The sequence below is a fragment of the Mustelus asterias genome, chromosome 15, assembly GCF_964213995.1.
Source record: "Mustelus asterias chromosome 15, sMusAst1.hap1.1, whole genome shotgun sequence".
NCBI classification, from domain to species: Eukaryota; Metazoa; Chordata; class Chondrichthyes; order Carcharhiniformes; family Triakidae; genus Mustelus; species Mustelus asterias.
In genome coordinates this window covers 17,196,018-17,215,171 of record NC_135815.1, presented here as the reverse complement: position 1 = coordinate 17,215,171, position 19,154 = coordinate 17,196,018, and the positions used below count along the sequence as shown (strand labels likewise).

Genomic DNA, 19,154 nt, shown 5'->3' with positions numbered 1-19,154 from the left:
TGAAGACAATACACATCTCTTTAACCTGTGCTTCACGCTCTCTCCACTCACATTGTCTGTACCTTTAAGACTTGATTACCTGTAAAGACTCACATTCCAATAATTATTTTGTAAATTGAGTTTGTGTCTTTATGTGCCCTGTTTGTGAACAGAACTCCCACTCACCTGACGAAGGAGCAGTGCTCTGAAAGCTAGTGGCTTGTGCCACCAAATAAACCTGTTGGACTTTAACCTGATGTTGTGAGTCTTCTTACAACATCAGAGAGGACATCAGAAACCAGTTTTTTTTAGTAATATTTCTCATTTGAAAGCCCAAAAGCTTGAAATGATTTCATTGCCCAGACAGACAGTAATGAAGTTCACAAGGGAAAGAGGAGGATGTTGAGGAGTCAGGGCAATTTAATTTCTTTTTTAAAAAAAAAGAGTGATTGAGAAGAGGAAGATTTTTGAAAAGACTTTTGCAAGAAGGCAGTGAGTTGACAAGGTGAAAGGTTAGGCGATGTTGACCAAGAAGGGCTCAGTGGCTCTTCCCCTCAGTGATAGATGACAGGTCAGCCCCTGTTGGGGTGTGTCATTACATTAATGATGCTTTATATAAGCTGTTGTTGTTGTGCTGTTGTAGTCACTGCCTTAAAGTAGGAAGCGCGACAGCCAATTTGAAGACAGCAAGCTCCCACAAACACCAGTGTGATAATGACCAGATAATCTGTTTCAGTGATTGTTGGTTGAGAAATAAATATTAACCAGGACACAATAAGCCTCTTCTGTAGCATCGAGTCCTTTCTTTAAAAAAAATCACAATACTGTGCAAGTAAGGCCAAAAGCAGTTGATCATACAATATCAACTTTTGACAAGACTTAATGCATGTTTATTAATATTAACAATCTGACTCTACGCAATGTTGCTCTAGCACAAAAGATACCAGTTTGGCAGATGTTCATGTTCGTGGTGAACTATGCTGCTCGCTTCGTATATTGATCTGTATTGAGGCAGATTAGAATTTGTTGACTAATCCAATATCACCTCATTTTACATATTGACCAAAAATTAAAATGACTGCAGCTATATAAAACCTTGGTTAGGCCGCATTTGGAGCATTACATGCAATTCTGGTTGCCACACTACCAGAAGGACGTGGAAGCTTTGTAGAGAATGCAAAGAAGGTTCACCAGGATGTTATCTGGTCTCGTGGGTGTTGGCTATGAAGGGATGTTGAATAAACTAGGATTATTCTCACTGGAAAGACAGAGGACTTATCTGATAGAAGTCTACAAAATTAGGAGAGGCATAGACTGGGTGGATAGTCAAAGGCTTTTTCCCAGGGTGGAAGTGTCAATTACAAGGGGGTACAGGTTCAAGGTGAGAGGGGGAAAGTTTAAGGGAGATGTGCGGGGAAAGTTTTTCACACAGAGAGTGGTGGGTGCCTGGAATGCGCTGCCAGAGGTGGTGTGGAAGCAGGCACATTAGCAACATTTAAGAGGCATCTGGATGGGTGCATGAATAGGGAGAAAATAGAGGGTTACAGTCCGAATAAGGGCAAAGTTTTTCTTTTAGTTTAGTTAGGGCATCAAGATTGGCATGGGCTTGGAGGGCCGAAGGGCCTGTTCCTGTCCTGTACTTTCCTTTGTTCTTCTTAGACTTTAAGTATTACTGGAATGGCGGCTATGTGTGAATTGCAAAAATGGTGTGGCATCAATGCAGAAACGACAGTATATTTGACCTCTCAAAGATGTCTATTACCGATCAAAAGAAATGAGAAGCAGAATTATAATCACACTGGCCTAGGTTTTGTGATTGGTGTTAATTTACAGCTGCTGCTAATCCATTTTGGTTAACACATGTTAAAATAATGCTATTAGATAATTTAGGTTACTGACTTGCATGCGCATATGTAACCAAGTGTGCATATACAATCCCCTCTAGTTTGGCTCAAATCCAACCTTGGGAAAATCTGGCTTTAACTTTATACCAGGCTCACAGAGTGATATTAGCAATCTCACATGTCAGTACACCACATTGCCTTTCGTTCTTCCGTATTCCTTGCTATTGGTAAACTGTTTAGTTCAGTTACATCAACATCATTAGCTTGTTGCCAGGAGAACATTACATCCTGAAGGTGTTGCCACCAAAATGAAAATCAAACTGAAATCTCTACCTGGCCAAGGGGTGGGGCCTTACGCTCTCAACAAACAGATTCAAACGATCTACGTCAAGAAAGTTGTGGCATTCCAAAAGCCATTCTGACTGGATACCAGATATATGTAACATATCGGCACAGCCCAAGTTACAGTTGTTAATTGTTGTTACAGTAATTGTGATTAATAGTTCCAAATATCCATTATTTTCCAAGGCAGGTTTCACACAGCTGTGTGACAGTCAAGCATTAGGGTCAAAACTGAACTGGGAACCTGGTATTTGTATTATCGGCCTCGAAACTTTACAGAGGCGACATCTGGGGCATAAATGCCAGAATTAATCTGCTGACTGTCTCTCCCCCAGCCTTCATTGGCCAAGGAAGATCCCTTCTTTTACATATTTGTGATGAGCTCTCTTGCCAATAGAGGCAAGTGTTGGGCGTTGCCCATCAAGCGGCCATAAGGGAAGCTTTGGCTGTTCACTGTTGGCGGGTGGGGGGCTGGAAATAGTGCAGTGAGAATGATCAAATCTCTCCTCCAGAAAACATTGCTATTTTTCCCCCAAAAGATTTTCCCCCACCAGGATTTCAAGTTTGGTAACAGGAGTGGAAATATTGCGTGAAGTGCAAAGTCGCATTTTATGTTGGCATAAACGCATGATGTGGTTGCCACCTTCCCCCGACAGTAATGGGTTACATTCCCCAACATTGAACATTGGGAACATCATTATAATAAATTAACACATCATTTTCAAGCCTCTAGGCTGGAATCACTTCCCCCCCCTCAACTCACTGTTAAAAAGTCCATCCATGGCAACGTCACGGTAGAACAGCACAAATCACAACTGGTCTCCGAAGGCATGCACCTGGCGATCTGACCTCCGTGGGGCGCTCAGGTGAGTGCAGCACTTTGGGGGGAGGGGGGGTTGGAGAGGGACACATCCAGTTACCACCCTGGCATCCCTGGTAATGCGCAAGCACTGCCCAGGCACCTCCTGGCATTGTCAGGGCAGTGCATGATAGGGGCATGCTTCCAGAGTTATCTGATTTGGCCGCAGTGCGCTGGGGTAGCTTTTAAAAATGGCACTCCGATCCTTGCATTTCTAATTGGTGGGAGGGCGGGTGAACCAGAGGTTGCCTTGCCAGTGGTGCGTCATGGGACCCAATTACAAAGAACAAAGAACAATACAGCACAGGAACAGGCCCTTCGGCCCCCCAAGCCCGCGCCGCTCCCCGGTCCAGGATTGAATCCTGAATCCAGGATCCCCGCCCAATTTTCCAGCCTATCTACATACCAATATCCTATCCACCGAGCTGTCCCTCACAGCTACGATGCTTTGTTCATTACAACCTATTAACTCACCCCCACCCCCCCATTCCAGACCATGTGATCTCCAGGGAGAGGCGAAAACCCAGAGTGAAAAACCCCAGGGCCAATATGGGGAAAAAAAATCTGGGAAATTCCTCTCCGACCCCCTGAGGCTATCGAAACGAGTCCAGGAGATCACAATGGCCCTGATCAGAAAATGCTTCCCAACCCTAGTCATTTCCACTTCCACGAACACCATATGAATTCCCTGCCCCCGAGACAGGTTCCCAACTATCCGCAGTCTCGCTCTGTACTGGCACCAGCAAGATGATCATAGAATGAAGCCTTGAAACGAGAAACAAGGAACAATTAGCCCGCGCCGCTCCCTGGTCCAAACTAGACCACTCTTTTGTATCCCTCCATTCCCACTCCGTTCATATAGCTGTCTAGATAAGTCTTAAACGTTCCCAGTGTGTCCGCCTCCACCACCTTGCCCGGCAACACATTCCAGGCCCCCACGACCCTCTGTGTGAAATATGTCCTTCTGATATCTGTGTTAAACCTCCCCCCCTTCACCTTGAACCTATGACCCCTCGTGAACGTCACCACCGACCCGGGGAAAAGCTTCCCACCGTTCACCCTATCTATGCCTTTCATAATTTTATACACCTCTATTAAGTCTCCCCTCATCCTCCGTCTTTCCAAGGAGAACAACCCCAGTTTCCCCAATCTCTCCTCATAACCAAGCCCCTCCATACCAGGCAACATCCTGGTAAACCTCCTCTGTACTCTCTCCAAAGCCTCCACGTCCTTCTGGTAGTGTGGCGACCAGAACTGGACGCAGTATTCCAAATGCGGCCGAACCAACGTTCTATACATCTGCAACATCAGACCCCAACTCTTATACTCTATGCCCCGTCCTAGAAAGGCAAGCATGCCATATGCCTTCTTCACCACCTTCTCCACCTGTGACGTCACCTTCAAATTGTTGAAGGTTTTTACTCAAAGCCCTGGACTTATGCTGGAGAAAGCTGCCTTTGCCAATTTTCAGGAAACTCTTGTCCCTTACTTCTTTCTTAAATGGGCAACCCTTTATTTTTAAACAGTCACCCCTAGTGTTAGATTCACCCACATGAGAAAACACGCTCCTCACATCTACCCAAGGCTCCTCAGGTCACTTCTGCCTCTTCTAAACGCATGCGGATACAAGTCTAGCCTGTTAAGCTTTTCCTTGCAAGGCAACCCACCCATTCCATGGTATGAGTCTAGTAAACTTTCCCTAAGCTGCTTCCAATGCATTTACATCCTCATTATAAAACAGTGTATCACTCTGGTTTGTATGCCTCAACCACGCAATTTAAAATGTCTGAATTGTTCACCAGTATGTCACCAATTAGCAACTGTTGAAATTCTGGCATTTAACCTCTTGCTTCTTTAGAAATTTTCCCGATAAATATTTCCGGCATGGAACCACTCCAAGCCAGTTCATATATCAGGAAGTTGTGGCTATGTTCTCTGTGACAAATCATTACGTATTCCTGGTAGTTGGGGTGGGGGTGATGGGGAGATGATGGCGCTGCAACAGAGTGCACATCGGAAAGATGGCCCTCAAGAAATTCCAATTGTTGAACTTCATATATAATTCATTTTAAATTCATCTTATGGGATGTGGCGCCGCTGGCTAGACCAGCATTTATTGCCATCCCTAGTTGCCCTTGAGAAGGTGTGGGGGAACTGCCTTCTTGACTGCTGCAGTCCCTAAGGTGTAGGTACACCCATAGTGCTGTTAAGTACATTCCTGTATCCATTACTTCAATATAGGGCATTAAACGTGTATTTTAAATAAATTTGCGTCTGTATACAAATAGTTGGTGCAAGGATGTGGTACGAGTGCTTTAAGCTTTGGTAATTAAATTTATTCAGAATTTAAAATCAAGTTAAGTGGACAGACTAGAGAAATTGGAATCACCTTAGACCTGAGAAGCTCAAGTGGAGATTTAATAGAGATGTTCAGAATTATGAGGGGTTCTGAGGAGAAACTGTTAGCACTGGCAGGACGGTTGGTCGCCGGCATCTCCACATCAGTACGGTTGGTAGCAGAGAATGGAGAGGACGGTTGCTAACCAGAGAACACGCATTTAAGGTAATTGGCAAAAGGACTAAAGGTGGGATGAGAAGATTTTCTTAAACACAGGTGACAACCTAGAATGCACTGCCTTATAGAGCGATAGTGCAAATTCAATAGTAACTTTCCAAGAGGAAATGGATAAATATTTGAAAATAAATATATTACAAGGCTATAGGAAAAGTGTGATGAAGTGAGACTAATTGGATATCTTTCAAATAGCCACCACTGACACGATAGGCTGAATCATCTCCTTCTGCCCTCCAAAATTCTAGAATTCTAAGTATTTAAACAATTTTAACAACATTATATTCATATTTGACAATACGAGCACACACACATTATGTACAAATGGCCCTAAACAGCCTCAATAACAAGTACTGCAAGGAAAGAACATTTTTGTCTGTAAGAGTTCAGACGTACGAGCACTAGAATGTTCAGGTGTGAATTGTTCTTTCATGTCACTTAATTTAAAGTTCATGTTTTAGTTATTCAATCATAAACTTCCTTCCCCTCAATGCCACCCACAGCTTATATCCTCCTTTAAAGGATATTAACCTCCATCCCTTAACTCTCCCACAAAGAAACAAACGAGAATATTAGTTTTCTTTCTCATTGGAGCAAAACAGTGAAGGATGAAAATTGCAGAAGAAAATTGTAAATCACCAAAGATCACTCCTTCTGGAATCTGTCAATTCAGTTCTCCTCTTAAGGTACCAATTGATGATAAATAAATGACCTTCCCTAGGAATCTGTCCCACAGATTCTCCTCTACCTGTCAGGAAATATGTTTTTATTCTAATTTCAATTCGCATTATTTTCTGCACAAGGCAGGTTGTTAGCTAACTGTAACACGCGGCTGACGACCGACAAACAAGCAGTTCTTTCAGCTTATAGAAAAAGCAATTCCACATCGACATGAAAGCAGAAAGTGCTGGAACAATTCAGTAGCTCTGGTGGCAGCTGTGGAGAGAGAAACAGAATTAACTGCCAAAATTCTCTGACCTCGCCTGCAGCTGGGACTCTCCAGTCCCGCTGCAGTGAATGAAGATTTGGCTGAGCGCCAAATTCTCCGTTCCCGCTGGCAGCAGTAGTGAGGCGTGCGAGACCGGCCAAGGTTTCCAGTCCAATGTGACTCTATTTCAGAACTGTTTACATTGATGCAGCTATCAGCAACTTCTATCAATTATTTAACCCTAACCTGGGATCAAAATCCCCACCTGCTCTTTAATCACAAATGAAACACATGATTTCAAATGCGTTAAGATCTGAAATTCTAAATCTTTAATCAATATTTGTTTCCTTCCTTTGCACAGTGACTCAATAAAGTACAGAATGGGCACACTGGTGAAATAACATGGAAACAAACACCAAGGTAAATCTGTATGAATCAGGAGTGAAATATAGGGGAAAACATTGGATGAAGTACTAAATTGATGTTGACTTGCTGTTCATCTTTCAGTACTTGCTCCAATCTAAGAGGAAACTGCTATTCTATTTCATAGAAATGTTAGCACTGGCAGGACAGTTGGTAACCAGAGAACACACATTTAAGGTAATTGGCAAAATGACTAAAGGTGGGATGAGAAGATTTTCTTAAACACGGTGACAACCTAGAATGCACTGCCTTACAGGGCGATGGTGCAAATTCAATAGTAACAATGCCAATCTATTTCATAGAAAACCTGTGTCAGACTCCTATTTATTGACTACAGCTCAGCCTTCAACACCATTATTCCCTCAAAACTCATCTCCAAATTCCATGGTCTAAGGCCTTGGCACCTCCCTCTGCGACTGGGTCCTGAACTTCCTAACTCACAGACCACAATCAATAAGGATAGGCAACAACACCTCCTCCACGATCATCCTCAACACTGGTGCCCCACAAGGCTGTGTTCTCAGCCCCCGACTATACTCCTTATACACCGATGATTGTGTGGCCAAATTCCCCTTCAATTCGATTTTCAAATTTGCTGACAACACCACCGTAGTGGGTCGGATCTCAAACAATGACGAGACAGAGTACAGGAATGAGATAGAGAATCTGATGAACTGGTGCGACAACAATAGTCTCTCCCTCAATGTCAACAAAATGAAGGAGACTGTCATCGACTTCAGGAAACGAAAAGGAGAACATGTTATGGGGACGAAGTAGAAAGGGTCGTGAGCTTCAAGTTTTTAGGTGTCCAGATCACCAACAACCTGTCCTGGTCCCCCCCCCATACCGACACTATAGTTAAGAAAGCCCACCAACACTTCTACTTTCTCAGAAGACTAAGAAAATTTGCCATGTCAGCTACAACGCACACCAACTTTTACAGATGCACGATAGAAAGCATTCTTTCTGATTGTATCACAGCTTGGTATGGCTCCTGTTCTGCCCAAGACCGCAAGGAATTACAAAAGGTCGTGAATGTAGCCCTATCCATCACGCAAACCAACCTCCCATCCATTGACTCTGACTACACTTCCCGCTGCCTTGGCAAAGCAACCAACATAATTAAGGACCCCACGCACTCCAGACATTCTCTCTTCCACCTTCTTCCTTCGGGAAAAAGATACAAAAGTCTGAGGTCACGTACCAACCGACTCAAGAACAGCTTCTTCCTGGCTTCTGTCAGACTTTTGAATGGACTTACCTTGCATTAAGTTGATCTTTCTCTACACCCTACTATGACTGTAACACTATATTCTGCACTCTCTCATTTCCTTCTCAATGAATGGTATGCTTTGTCTGTTTAGTGCGCAAGAAACAATACTTTTCACTGTATGTTAATACATGTGACAATAATAAATCAAATCAAAAATCAAATCATAATCTATCACTCTGTACACAGTATGACCAACACCATTTGTATTAACACACAGTCCAGAAAGGGAGCTAAGATTGTTTGTTAAGGGAGAAGAATGTTGCCTGTGTAACGGGATTTACAGCATTCCTTCCCACCCTACACTAACATGCAAAGAAAGTTCTGTTTTGTTTAGAACTCTCTGTTGGAATACACCATTTGCCAGCAGAGATTGAAATACCTGGCTGTCCACAATGCACCGAATAAAAATACACCCAACAGTTCTAATAAAGAAAGCAGCATTTCAAGGATAGGAGACAGTCATTCGGCCTGGGGAGCTCATCTGTGTGCCTGTTAATTCTTATTTCTTGGCCAAAGTCTTTGTTTTCAGTTCCAATGCTTTCACAACCAATACTGAATACCAATATAAAATACTGTACAGTGCACAGAGAAACACTGCAAGTTTCCTTCCAACCCACATGTCATCCTGACTTGGAACTATATCTTGGTTCCCTCACTGTCGCAGGGGTCAAGATTTTGGAACTCCCTCCCTCACAGCACTTGCCTGTATCTGCATCAGATGGACTGCAGTGGTCCAAGAAGGTGGCCCACCACCACTTTCTTAAGGGCAATTGGGTAACAAATGTTGGCCTATAACCAGCGATGCCCACATCCCATGAAAGAATTTAAAAAACTAAGTATATTCCCCCTACAATTTATAATTCACTTTAGTCCTACTTTATAATGGTTTACTTGGCAGTATTAATCTGGGTTAATCTTACCTGGAATATAAGGGTAGCACAGTGGTTAACACTGCCGCCTCACAGCGCCAGGGCCCCAGGTTTAATTACAGCCTTGTGTGGAGTTTCATGTTCTACCCATGTCTGTGTGGGTTTCCTCCGGGTGGTCCAGTTTCCTACCACTATCCAAAAATGTGCAAGTTAAGTAGATTGACAATGCTAAATAGTCCCTTAGTGTCCCAAGATGTGTAGGTTAGGGGGATTAGCAGGGTAAATACTTGGAGTTATGGGGATAGGGCCTGGGTGGGATGCTCTATTGGAGAGTTGGTGCAGACTCGATGGGTTGAATGGCCTCTTTTTGCACTGTAGGTATTCTATAATATGGCACAGAAACAGGCCATTCTGACTATCCAGTCCATCCTTATCCATCTATACAATTTAACAATATCTTATAGTCAATTAAAGCTACCCCAAGCATAATTCTCTTTAGACTGTACAGCTTATACTTCTCAGATCTTTCCTAATTGTTCATCTGTTTTATCCCTTGGATCGGTTTTTTTTAAAACTATGCTATGGATCCTTTATAATCCTGAAATTCCAAAAGGTTAGAGCAGTTTTAAAATTATAACTTCCCTGAATAATACTGCACGTTGTGAGCTCAAGTTTTTGACTTAACAAGTGGACAATGGGGAACTGTGGATGTGGTGTATCTGGATTTCCAGAAGGCATTTGACAAGGTGCCGCACCAAAGATTGCTACATAAGATAAAGGTGCAATGTTGCGGGTAATGTATTAGCATGGATAGAGGATTGGTTAATGAACAGAAAGCAAAGAGTGGGAGTAAATGGGTGTTTTTCTGGTTGGCGATCAGTGACTAGTGATGTGCCTCAGGGATCAGTGTTGGGACCGCAATTGTTTACAATTTACATAGATGATTTGGAGTTGGGGACCAAGTGTAGTGTGTCAACATTCGCAGATGATATTAAGATAGGTGGCAGAGCAAAGTGTGCAGAGGATGCTGAAAGTCTGCAAAGGGATATAGATAATCTAAGTGAGTGGGCGAGGGTCTGGCAGATGGAATACAATGTTGGTAAATGTGAGGTCATCCATTTTGGTAGGAATAACAGCAAAATGGACTATTATTTAAATGGCAAAAAATTGCAGCATGCTGCTGTGCACAGGGACCTGGGTGTCCTTGTGCAAGAATCACAAGGAGTTGGTTTGCAGGTGCAGCAGGTAATTAAGGTGGCAAATGGAATTTTGTCCTTCAATGCTAGAGGGATGGAGTTTAAAAACAACGAGGTTATATTGCAGCTGTATAAGGTGCTGGTGAGGCCACACCTGGAGTACTGTGTACAGTTTTGGTCTCCTTACTTGAGAAAGGATATACTGGCACTGGAGGGGGTGCAGAAGAGATTCACTAGGTTGATTCCGGAGTTGAGAGGGTTGGCTTATGAGGAGAGACTGAGTAGACTGGGGCTATACTCATTGGAATTCAGAAGAATGAGGGGAGATCTTATAGAAACATATAAGATTATGAAGGGAATAGATAAGATAGAAGCAGGGAAGTTGTTTCCACTGGCAGGTGAAACTAGAACTTGGGGGCATGGCCTCAAAATAAGGGGAAGCAGATTTAGGACTGAGTTGAGGAAGAACTTCTTCACACAAAGGATTGTGAATCTGTGGAATTCCCTGCCCAGTAAAGCAGTCGAGGCTACCTCATTGAATGTTTTTAAGGCAAGGATAGATACATTTTTGAACAGTAAAGGAATTAAGGGTTATGGTGAGCGGGTGGGTAAGTGGAGCTGAATCCACGAAAAGATCAGCCATGATCTTATTGAATGGTGGAGCAGGCTCGAGGGGCCAGATGGCCTCCTCCTGCTCCTAGTTCTTATATTCTTATGTTAAGAGGTTCTCAAGTTATTGCTTGGTAAGCAAAGCGTGCCACAATCTTTGTCTCAGTTTCAATGCTTTCAGCTTTCACAACCAATATTGAAGACCAATATAAAATACTGTAATGTAATGTAATGTCTAACCCTAATGCACAGCAAGCTGCCAGCTCCCAGGCAGATAATATCGCCATTCTCCAGCAGCTGGCTAGACACCCTTCAACTTCTCCAACCAAACTTGCTACTGCCGAGCAGGGGCAAGAATGGCATTGCCAATCTCTATCAAGGTCACTGCCACCCTCTGGTTTACACCTCAGGATCCTTATTAGCTGAAACTAATGTCAATATCAACATCTCACAGCTCACTGCGCATCAACGCTCCAGGGAAGTCATTGAAACCCTGTACATAAGTTCAGGAGACTCCATTGTCTTCTCTTCAAGCAATGAGAATTGAGGATGCACAAAAGGCCAGAATTCAATGAGCTGGTGATGGAGCGTATGTAGAGTCAGAACCCAGCTCAATATCATTAAGATGGCATGGTTTTGAATGGTCTGCTGATGGATATGAAGTGCACCAATGCATAAAGTTTTGACTGGATCGCCAATTCCCTGTTGATGAAGTGTGAGAATAAACCTGTTTTATAATTGAATCCGCCCACTCTGACCTTGCATTAATTATACTCATCCACCCAAAACACTCAGTGCCAATTAATACAAATTCCAATCATTCAAGAAGTTGCCTCCTAGCAAATGATTAAGATTGCCTAAAATCATTTCACTCTGGATTCTTAACACCCATCTGGAAAAGCAAACTTTCTGGGTCACAATCTTGTCACTATGCCCCCAACTCCTGACAAAAACAGAAAACTATTGATCATTTTTAAAATTTGAAAACTGCGTTCAGTAGACATAAAGTGAAGTAGGGTGGACATGAAATAAATGCCCTTAATTGATTCATTGCCTTGTGTAAACAGGCAAGTGTACATTCTCCTGTGCATGAGCATGGCTTTATTTTTTGTTGCTAATCTTGATCTTGGGACATTTCTTTACATTAAGGATGCTAATATAATTCTTGTAGGTGGGTGGCATGGTGGCACAATGATTAGCACTGCTGCCTCACAGCACCAGGGACCTGGGTTCGATTCCCGGGTTGGGTCTGTGCGGAGTCTGCACGTTCTCCCTGTGTCTGCGTGGGTTTCCTCCGGGTGCTCCGGTTTCCTCCCGCAGGCTGAAAAACGTGCTGGTTATGTGCATTGAGCCGAACGGAGTGTGGCGACTCGGGAATTTCCACAGTAACTTCATTGCAGTGTTAATGTAAGCCTTACTTATGACTAATATATAAACTTTATATGTTAATTGGAATGCAGATTAGGTATGTTGGACATTTCTTCCAATTATCACTAAATTCTGTTTTGCTCCCCACCTAAAATGCAATTAGAGAACTGTTCATGTTAATTGTAGGAAAAGGCTGCATTAAGAAATGCGTACTTTTGCCTCGATGGAACACAAATGCAAAGTGTATCCTGAACATTTGTTCTTGTGCCTTAAAAGTGCTTATTGTAAATTTTTTCTATCTTTTCCATTTAAACCCTTCTCTAAAAGATCACAATAATCAGGGCAGACTCGCACTCAATCTGGAATTTTGAACACTCTGAATTCTCCTCGTCATTAGGAATTCTTACTTTTGTTAAATTTGAAGGCCTCAAGTGTGAGAGTCACTTGCAGGATTGCCTCTTGCACAGATTCAGTTCAGTGAGTTGGGCCAGTGTCCAGTCAGTCACTGGATGTTGAATACTTGTCTGGGAAGACATTCCACATTGAGGTAGAAGTAGAGGGTGGGGAGAAAGAAACATCATTTCTCTGACTCACAGCTCCCAAATTGTCATCAACTCTGGCAATTATCTTTCCAAAATGTTTTCAAAATTGCACCATTAACTACCAATTGCACTGTAATTTGTACCACTAAACGATTTGAAAAAAAACTACAAAGTCCAATTTTTAAAAATAACAAATATTTCACCAGCACCTGAATGGTCTCTAAATGGCTTTAACCTGTGATACTTTCACCCCATCAATATCCTCCTGCAACTTCTGTGCTCCTCAGAATTATTTACAACAGTTCTGATTGTAGCATTGTCTAAGATTTTGGACATCATTAGACTACTAAGCATATTGGAAAAACTGTCATTTACTCTGAAAAATTTCTGATAAAAATATATGGGGGGAGGGGGGGGGGGAAGAAATGATTCTCCCACCCTGCCGCACTGCTTTTGTAGCACAGTGGGCCGGGAGACTCACAACACCAGGTTAAAGTCCAACAGGTTTATTTGGTAGCAAAAGCCACTAGCTTTCGGAACAGGCTGTTCCTTCGTCAGGTGGGTGGGAGACTCCAGCAGAGATTGTTTTGTGGGCTCCCCGCTGGGCACCACGGCCTCCGCATGTCTCTGGCAGCTGGATTTCTGGCAGTGTCAGCTTTGCTCTGGAAATCGGCACGGAGCTGCAACTGCTATTTAAATTCTACATTTTAATATCATTAACGAGCCAGGAGATTTCAGTCCCAGGCCTCCCTCCCCACCCCCACAGCCCCCAGGGTTTAGTATAGCTCCCCACTTGCAGGAAACTGGTGGCCCGACCCCACTGGAGTGAAGGAGGGGCTATGGGGGCGCCCCAGGGGGTCAGGGGTTAGGGGGTGCCCCCTGGGTTGCCACCTTGGCAGTGCCAGCCTAGACCCTCAGCACAGCCCAAGGGGGCAAAGTGCCAATGCCCAAGGGGCACCTTGGCTCTGCCCAACAGGCATAGGGCAGTGCCAAGGGTGCAGGACCAAATGAGGCCTCGGCAGGGGGGGGGGGGGGGGCGATCTGATTGTGTGAGGGTCCCGCTGCCACTACATTCAAGCTGAGTGACAGAGGGAGAGAGGCCAGCTATCGGGGCTGGCCATCGGGGTGGGGAGGTATATCATGAGATCAGGGCTGTGGGACGTGGGTGGGGGGGGGGGGGGGGAGGCGGTGGGAGGGGGAAGGGGGCTGAGGCTGGCCCAGGCATGTTTGGGGGGGGCCTGCGATCGAGCTGGCCAGTGAACGGGTGCCGGCAGACAGGGGCCACTGTGCATGCGTGGACCTCGGTGCTGACAGATCGGCACACGCGCAGTGGCCCACTCAGCGCCATGCCTCTCCAGCAGGAATAGCCCCACCCCCTGAATTTCAATGGGATTGACGCTAGTGCATTCTGCAGTGCAAGAGTTTGGGAGATTCATTTTGAAACCCCCGCTGAACAAAACCAACATGATTTACTCCAGTTTTTACACAAATCCGACACCTAGAATTTTTTTGGGAGAATCATGGCTCTGTTCCCCAAACAAGAGAGAAATCGATTTATTTAATCAGGCCCATTCCTTATGCAGGCCTCACATATCTGCCCTACAATAAACCCTGCCCCATTTACCTAATTATCTGGGAGAAAATTCTACAAATTCCCCTAAATAAAGTTATGCAATATATTAGCATGCCTACTCATTCATTCATTCCAGTTTTTAAACTTGGCCCTTTGATTGCTGTAGATAAGGTTTTTTGAGTCCCACTCAGTACTTCTCCTTCTAACATTCAAATCTGTTTAAAAAACTCTTCCTACTGAAGTCCGGGATTGGGGCTTGAACCCATTACCTCCTGTCTCAGAGATGAGGGCGCTACCAATCTCACCACTTTAATAAACTCCCATAAAGAATGTTCCAGGTTCAGGCTCCCGGCTGCATTTCTGGAGCAGATTGCACATTCAGCATTTGAGATGCAAATTTTGTCTCAAATATGAGTGTGTTAAAGAGGGGGAAAAGATCTGCCAGGGCTCCTGCTTTCAGTTTCTATCTAGTGAATACCACCTACACCACCGCCCCCACCCCAGTCCACCCACCGCCATCAAAAATGCATGTGGATGGCCCTTCTTTGAGGGAGGGAGCAGGTTCAGTTGTGATATCCCCCTTGGTCAAATTCACTGCCAATTCTTGCTCAGACATGAAAATAATGGGCACTTAGGGCAAGTACAAGAGGATGACCCTAACTCTGTGGGGGGGGGGGGGGGGGGGGGCAGAGGGAGGGCAGCAAACCTTCTCTGGTCATTATGCAACATAATAAAAATTTTGCTCTGAAGTGCTAGCAAGATGTAAACATGTTCTGTAGGGATCCTTATAGGACTTGGCAGGAATTAGAGGGCATGGGGAATCCTGGGGTTACATTTCCGGTGTCACCAACATTGTTATCACCCAGCAGAGGAAAGAGCAGCTTGACAGAAAATACGGACGAGAAGAGAGAGAGTAAAACCAAAATAATTTAAAACCATCACAATTTACTCACATAACAGCAACAGACCTATTTATAGCACTTGTTGTTTTAAACATTTCTGATTTACAACTTAGTGAGTTATTTCCATATCATGGATGCACTGGCTATGGTTTTTCAAAAAAGTCCTAAATTCTGGAACGGTTCCAGCAGATTGGAAATTAGCAAACGTAACAGTGCTATTCAAGAGAGAAGGGAGAAGGAAAACAGGAAAGTACAAGTCAGTTAGTCTAGCAATCCTTGGGAAAGCTCTGGAATTGGAATGGCAGAGCTGGCTTGATGGGCTGTATTCTTATAAAGCAGTACAGAAACAATTGTATATCTCTCTACAGCGTCATATTTTAATCCCTGAACTATAGTTACACAGCCTTAAAATATCTTCCCTCAATACATTCTACAGAAAAAATCTTTGCATCTGTCAGCTTTATAATATTTTTCCTTTATTGCCGTACAAATGTATACAGGTTAGAATCATAGAATCCCTATCATGCAGAAAGAAGCCATCCAGCCCATCAAGTCTGCACCGACTCTCCGAAAGAACCTCCCACCCCAAGCCCTCCCTCCCCGCCCTATCCCCGTAACCCTGCACATTTACCTTGACTAATCCACCTAACCCACACATCTCTGGACACTAAGGGACAATTTAGCATGGCCAATCCACCTAACCTGTGCATAAGAACTAGGTAAGAAGTTTAACAACACCAGGTTAAAGTCCGACAGGTTTATTTGGTAGCAAAAGCCACTCAAGCTTTCGGAGCCTTAAGCCTCTTCTTCAGATGAGTGGGAATTCAGAATTCCACTCACCTGAAGAAGGGGCTTAAGGCTCCGAAAGCTTGTGTGGCTTTGGCTACCAAATAAACCTGTTGGACTTTAACCTGGTGTTGTTAAACTTCTTACTGTGTTTACCCCAGTCCAACGCCGGCATCTCCACATCATAAGAACTAGGAGTAGGAGTCGGCCATCTGGCCCTTCGAGCCTGCTCCACCATTCAATAAGATCATGGCTGATCTTTTCGCGGACTCAGCTCCACTTACCCGCCTGCTCACCATAACCCTTAATTCCTTCACTGTTCAAAAATTTACCTATCCATTTATCCAATTTATTTATCCATCTTTGGAGTGTGGGAGGAAACTGCAGCACCCAGAGGACACCCACACAGACACGGGGAGAATGTACAAACTCCACACAGTCACCCAAGGACGGAATCGAACCCGGGTCCCTGGCCACCGTACAAGATGAAAACTCTTTCCCTATCTCATGAAATTTATTTCTATAAGCTTTGGTATTTAGCATTGTTATCTGGGGTCAAAATTCCAGCTATGATTTCCAGCATGTTATTTTTCCTTCTGTCCAAGTGACTGACGAATAACTGATTTCCTTTCAGGTCACTAGCGAGCTCTCACATACCCTTCAAATCTGCCACTGGCCTGCTCCCAGATATATGGTAAGAAGTCTCACAACACCAGGTTAAAGTATGAGCAGATGCCAAGATATTCAACAACCTACTGCACAAGCAGTCTGGCTCTGAAGCCATATGCGGGACTACACCCGCGCAGATGAGATTAAAACTAGTCTATTTTTTAAAAATCGCATAACAATTTTCCCTTAAGAGTTATCAACTGATCTGGCATCAACATTAGCCCAAAGCATTATATTCCAGCACGCAGAAATGAGTCTCCTACCTGCAGTGACTGTCAGGAGCTGTCTACAGAGGCACCTCTTTCTGTGCCACAGGTGCACTGGAGGAATGAAGCGTCCTCCCTGCCTCGGAAAGTCATCGGACAGGTTTATCAGAAAACAAACTGGGATGGGTGTGTTTTAGAAACCCCCTCAGGGAGGGGCCTGGACACACACTAACACACACACACACTCAGTCAGGTATGCAGCTTTTGAAAACATACCAGTGGATCTCGGCTATCCCCACCCTCCCGGCTGCACTCCGCCTGCTTTCAAACTTCCTCTTCGCTTGTGGAACAACTTCACAGGGACTCTGGAGAGTTTGCTACCTGAGAACGTACTTCACAAATCATCTTATCGTCTCTGGCACAGACCTTTTTCTATATATTTTTAAAATGTTTACGTTCCCTCTCTTGACGGTTTACAAATCATCTCAGAGCAACCCAAAATCTCGAAATCAACAGGGACGTAAAATAAACAGCACTCGGCGGTCACTGTTGCATTGAAAGAAATGGCCACTTGGGGTAGGAGGAGTGGAGGGTTCCTGGACCCACACCCAGCAAGGGATTTCATGTCTTCAGCAAATAGGAGAACATTGGAGAGAGGAAAGGTTTTTTTAAGCACTTCTTGCCCTACCCCACCTCGGAAAGTTCTGTGGATGAATGTTCAGAGTGACACAATATTCATCTTTCAGATTAGGAAGGGTCTTTAATCTCTGACCAGTTGCTCTCATGCACTGTAGGAAGTGAAGGCGGGGTCTAGTGAATACTGCAAGCTGGACAGTGCCCATGTTTGCACTGGACAGCAATGACTTTGGCTTGGCCCAATCTTTTTTTTAGTTTATCTGCTGTCAGGATGTGGACAAGAACATTGTGGAAGCATTAATGCTCACTCAAACATGCCAGGTTGTTGGTTGAACATATCATAGAATCCCAACAGTGCAGAAGGAGGCCATTCTACTCATTGCGTCTGCACCGACCACAATCCCACCCAGGCCCTATTCCTGTTAACTCCTAGCTAATCCCCCTGACACTAGGGTTAATTTAGCATGGCCAATCAACCTAACCCACACATCTTTGGACTGTGGGAGGAAACCGGAGCACCCGGAGGAAAGCCACGCAGACACGGGGAGAATGTGTAAACTCCACACAGACAGTGACCCAAGGCCCGAATTGGACCCGGGTCCCTGGCGCTGTGAGGCAGCAGTGCTAACCACTGTGCCATCGTGCCGGGAATACAATGGGTGGAATTTTCCTGTCCTACTTGCCACGGGAATTGTAGCGGGTGAGACACGGACCATGCAAAAGTCTGTTGACCTCGGGCAGGATTTTCCAGCTTGTCATGAGTGCGGCCAGAAAATCCTGTCCAATATGTCTGCGGTATAACACAGTAAGAGTTTTAACAACACCAGCGGTTATTGGATAGGCACATGGAGCACACCAAGATGATAGGGAGTGGGATAGCTTGATCTTGGTTTCAGATAAAGCTCGGCACAACATCGTGGGCCGAAGGGCCTGTTCTGTGCTGTACTGTTCTATGTTCTATGTACCAGGTTAAAGTCCAACAGGTTTATTTGGTAGCAAATGCCATTAGCTTTCGGAGCGCTGCTCCTTCGTCAGATGGAGTGGAACACAGACATAGAACCATTATGGCACAAAAGGAGGCAGTTGGACCTGATAAATCCATGTTAGCACCTTTGTAAAGCAATCCAGTTAGTCCCATTCCTCCGCTCTATCCCCCTGTGTGACTCAGATTATGTGCTGAAATCCGAGGCTGCAATGTAAACCCACAATCTGTGACTCAGAGGCAAGAATGCTACCAACTGATTGAAGCTAACAATCAGAGGAACAGAAAACATTGCCAACTATTCAAAATGGGTATTCAATGATCAGTAGGAGGAAGTATCAGGCAGCAGAAAGATTTCCATGCAAGTTGCCCAGTACAAGGGGCAGAGTAGGTGAGCAGCAGAAACATGGCTGCAATGTAAGAAAAATTTAAATAACCTCAAAAGGCTAGCAAAGGTAAGCATCCTAACTCCTATCTCTCATTACTTATCTCCTTGGCACTACATCGCCTCTGGCCCCAGCATTCATATCTTTAACCTTCCCCATTCAGCCCCCAGTCCCAAGCACTCTACCACAGCTGCAGACACTTTACTCCCC

General features: G+C 44.4%; 1 protein-coding gene across 1 annotated transcript in view; it reads right to left on the bottom strand.

The window, feature by feature from the left end:
* The window catches only part of LOC144504363 (uncharacterized), a 38,567-nt gene extending 21,487 nt beyond the window's left edge, over positions 1 to 17,080 (bottom strand). The window contains exon 1 of the mRNA XM_078229572.1: positions 16,998 to 17,080. The gene's annotated coding sequence lies outside the window, so the exon portion shown is untranslated. The remainder of the gene's footprint in view (positions 1 to 16,997) is intronic.
* Positions 17,081 to 19,154: the final 2,074 nt, after the last annotated feature.